Raw genomic sequence first — 5,000 nt, 5'->3', positions numbered from 1 at the left:
TATCCCCCATAGCCCTCCCCTCAACACACACATTCGACCCAAAACACACACACACACACACACAGACATACACATAAGCGCGTACAGTGCACTAATATGTATCATAAAAATGCAACAATTTTTTTTTTACATACACTCGTACATGCACATAAGCACTCAAAAGAAAATAAATCTGAGAACCAAATACGTGTCGGTTGACCCAAGCAGTTATTTAAATGAAGAAACACATCCAATATTTTAATGCATCAAAAAAAAAAAAAAAAAAACAACAGAAAAAAGTTGAATATTTTTTAAAAAGTTGCCTATTCGACATTGTGGTACACAGTGGCATGCTATTTTCACTCTGCGATACACAATATGTGGTTTTGTTGGACAGTAACAATATATCACAGTAAAAATATATCACAGTAACTATAATGTATCACAGTAACAATATATCACCCAGAATGGAATTTGCCGCTGTGGCCCCGAAACCCTGAACATGATGTCGCATCACCATACAGTAGTTCCCTGCAGTAGCCCCACTGGAGAGCTAGAGCAGGCCAGCCGACAGGGGGTAGACAAGGGGTATGTTGTCCCGGGACCAGGGAGATAGGGGGCCCAGAATTGGGTGCCCATTACATTGTATTTAGTGGATAGGGGGCCCTTTCAGATGACTTTGTCCTGGGCCCAGAGAGAGCTGTTGGCGGCCCTGATCTAGATGGTCCTCCTTGAGGCAACGTCCTCAGCAAACAGCCAACACTAAACAGGAAGAGATGACAAATGGATGAGGCAAAGAAAAAAAACAAATCTTGAGCATTTTGCAGCGTCACCCTTTTTATTTATCCATATGAAATCAAACGGACTACTACACAGGTGGAGGGGGAATCCATAACGATGTGTAACAGCACGTCTGAGGAAAAGCAGAGGTCACTGACTTGCACACTGGAACAGAAAGTGTTTTTGTTCTATTGAGAAAGTGTATTTATTTTATTCGGTTGTTGTGCTCCAAAGCTCCCACTTGCTCATCCTGGGGTCCCCGTAGACACAGTTATAAGGGCGTGTGGGTAAGTAGAGACACAGTTGGGAGACCATGTGGGTACTGTAAGTAAAGACACTTGAAATGCAATATTTCTGTTCCACCAGCTCGGCTACTCAACAAAAAAAAAACATTTTTTTCTGTCACCTAGCAACAGACGAGGTTTTAGCCGCCGCTATGTGTGAGTGTGGGATTATGGACGGTGTATGTAGACTAGCGTGTGTGTGTGTGTGTGTGTGTGTGTGTGTGTGTGTGTGTGTGTGTGTGTGCGTGTGTTGTGTGTGCGTGTGTTGTGTGTGAGTGTGTGTGTGTGTGTGTGTGTGTGTGTGTGTGTGTGTGTGTGTGTGTGTGTGTGTGTGTGTGTGTGTGTGTTTATGGATGGTGGTGTATGCAGACTAACGCGGTCCTCAGTGACAGCCTGTTTCATAAATACAATCCCAGCCTGAGATGAAGAACAGAGGAGGCGGGGAAACAATGTGTGTGTGTGTGCGTACGTGCGTGCGTGCGCGCGTGCGCGCGCGCGTGTGTGTGTGTGTGTGTGTGTGTGTGTGTGTGTGTGTGTGTGTGTGTGTGTGTGTGTGTGTGTGTGTGTGCGTGTGTGCGTGTTTGCGGTGGGATGTATGTCACGTGTGTATTCAGTCTTACGGCCTCATGACTTGTTTGTTTACTGTCCTCTCTCCAAATGTTTGGGGATTTCTCTTCTCCACCAGTAATCCGCAAGGCCGGGCTCGGAGGCTCGGAACCCCTTGTATTTTTTTTTCAAATGGGGTATTAAAATACTCCAATTTTAAAGAATTTAATGCATCCTAATCTGCTTTCAGAGCTGGGATTAGATTATATTCCACATTAGAACAAATGGGACGAGGATGAGGATGGAGGAGGAGGAGGAGGAAGATGGAGGAGGATGAGGAGGACGAGGAAGATGGAGGATGAGGAGGAGGATTATGAGGAGGATGAAGAGGAGGAGGATGAGGAGGAGGAGGAGGAAGATGAGGAGGAGGAGGAGGAGGAAGATGGAGGAGGAGGAGGATGAGGAGGAGGAGGATGATGGAGGAGGATGGCACAACTGGAGCTGGCTAGGGTGAGGGATTTGTAGATATCAATTTTCCGTGACACCTCTCCTCTCCTATCCTCTCCTCTCCTCTCCTCTCCTCTCCTCCCCTTCCCTTCCCTCCCCTCCCTTCTTCTCCTCTCCCCTCCACACACACACACACACACACACACATGCATGCACGCACACAGACACAGACACAGACACACACACACACACACACACACACACACACACACACACACACACAAGCGCGCGCACACACACACACACACACACACACACACACACACACACACACACACACACACACACACACACACACACACACACACACACACACACACACTAGCGGCTTGTGCTCTTACAGGGGACTGGATCACAGATTACTCTTGAGAGATTGACCCCGCTGAACACATGTAGTCCGATTTTGAGAAGAAATCTGTGAAAATTAAATATACATCCTGCATATATGTACAGCACAGATCCAAGTACGCGGGGCAAGTATATACAACCATATATACAAACATACATCAAGCTGATCTGATATTACAATGTTTGAATAATAATAATAATAACAATAATTGTATTTGTATAGCACTGTGTCATACAAGGCATGTAACTCAAAGTGCTTAACAAATGGGAAAAAAAACATTGTTAGAGATAGATTTAAAAGGAGAGGTATAGAGGAGAGGTAGAAAAAGCAGGAAGGCAGAGGAAGAAGAGATAGACAGAGAATGTAGAGTCATAAGGTCAACGTAGGTTAGGACCAGGATTCTTAGATGTGTAAGGTCCATAGTGGCTGGGCCTATCATAAGTCATAGATAGTCACACAGAGATTGGGCGCTCAGGTGCGGCCCCTAGTGGCATCAGGGGTGAGGAAAAACTCCCTTTCGCTTGATTCATAGTTTGTAAGGGGGAAAAAAAAGCTCAGTGAGGTCTGAGAAAAAAGACCCCCTATAGTCAGGAAGAAACCTCAGGCAGAGACCAGCGGCCACCTAGGGGAGCCCCCTGCCAGGGCTGGTTGCGAGTAGTAAGGGCGCTGCGGCAGCTGGGACACTATGACGCCTTGGCAGCTAGGAGTTGGCAAGGATGAAGAGGTGGGTCTTCAGCTGCTTCTTGAAGGAGTCGACGGAGGTGGCTGATCGGATCTCGATGGGGAGGGCGTTCCATCTCTTGGGCGCATAGCAGGCAAACGCGGCGTCGCCGATCTTCTTCTGCGGGGGGGTGGGGGTCCTTAGCAGCTTGGCATCAGTGGACCTGAGAGCTCGAGCAGGGACATAAAAAGAGAGCATGTCTGAGATATAACTAGGGGCAAGTCCATTTAATGCTTTAAATACTGTGAGCAGAATCTTAAAGTCGATTCTGTATGAGACAGGTAACCAGTGCAGGTCTGCCAAGACAGGAGAGATGTGCTCTCTCATTCTGGTTCTTGTTAGGATTCTTGCCGCAGAATTTTGAATGAGTTGCAATTTGTCAATTAATTTTTTTGGGAGACCAGAGAAGAGAGCATTGCAGTAGTCTATCCTACTGGTGACAAAGGCATGAATAAGTTTCTCAGCGTCTTGTCGGGGGACCAAGCCGCGCACTTTGTTGACATTTCTAAGATGGAAAAAAGCAGATTTTGTTATCTTGTTGATTTGAGGCTCAAAGCTCAAATCCGAGTCTATGACCACACCTAGGCTAGTAACCTTATCTTTAATGTGTATGCTTAGGTCACCTAGGCTTGAGTGGAGTTTTGCACGTTTTTTCTTAGGCCCAATGAGCAACACTTCAGTTATATCCTCATTTAATTTTAGGAAGTTACTGTTCATCCAATCTGTGATGGCAGACATGCATTTAGTCAAGGCATGAATGGCAGTGGTTTGGCTAGGCTCGACAGAGATATATAGTTGAGTGTAATCGGCATAGCTATGAAAATCAACATTGTGCTCTCTGATGATGGAGCCCAGGGGCAACATATAGAGAGAGAAGAGGAGAGGGCCCAAGCAACTACCCTGAGCAACTCCAAAAGGCACATCATACTTGTTGGAGACGTATTCTCCGATGGTGACAAAAAACTGCCTTCCTGTAATATATGTTTTGAATCACTCTAAGACGTGACCGGACAAGCCTACCCAAGATTCAAGGTGGTCAATTAGTATGTTGTGGTCTATCGTGTCAAAGCCAAGGCGGCACTGAGGTCGAGGAGGATAAGTGCTGAAACTTTGTTTGCGGCAGTGCTGAGCCTAAGATCACTTATTATTTTGGTTAGTGCTGTTTCGGTGCTATGGTTGGCTCTAAAGCCTGATTGGAATTTTTCCAAGATATCATTCCCAGCCAGATGTTGATTAAGCTGTTTAAATACAACTTTTTCTAGTACCTTGCTTATAAAGGGGAGGTTTGATATAGGTCTGTAGTTGTTTAAAGAATTCTGATCTAAATTTGTCTTTTTTAGGAGTGGCTTTACCATGGCTGTTTTGAATGAGCTTGGAAAAATGCCTGTAAGCATAGAGGTGTTAACAATTTGCAGTAAAGGTGCTGCTAAGCAACCAAGTATGTTTTTTAGCAGATATGTGGGGATCGCGTCAAGGCTGCAGGTAGACTGCTTACTTTCCCTGACTATTTTACAGAGGTCGTCCTCTGTAATTGGACAAAACTTTTGGAAGCTCTCAGGTCTCCTAGGGGGGTTTAACCCTCCCTTCGGTGTATCGCCTGAGTGGGCGACAGAGGTTGCTGCGTTTCCACCTTGGATGCCTTCTCTAATGTCTTTTTAAAATCTTTTTATTAAAAAATCTAGCAAATTCCTCGCACTTGGCATGTGATGCTGCATTTAGGTTGTTATTGCTATGTGTTGGATTAAGCAGGTGGTCGATAGTGGAAAAAAGAACTTTCGCATTATGCTGGTTGTCTGTTATGATTTTGGAAAAATATGCTTTTCTCTCTGAGCGT

Source organism: Engraulis encrasicolus, chromosome 9, assembly GCF_034702125.1.
Source record: "Engraulis encrasicolus isolate BLACKSEA-1 chromosome 9, IST_EnEncr_1.0, whole genome shotgun sequence".
Lineage (NCBI taxonomy): Eukaryota > Metazoa > Chordata > Actinopteri > Clupeiformes > Engraulidae > Engraulis > Engraulis encrasicolus.
Note: the sequence above shows the minus strand (reverse complement) of the source record.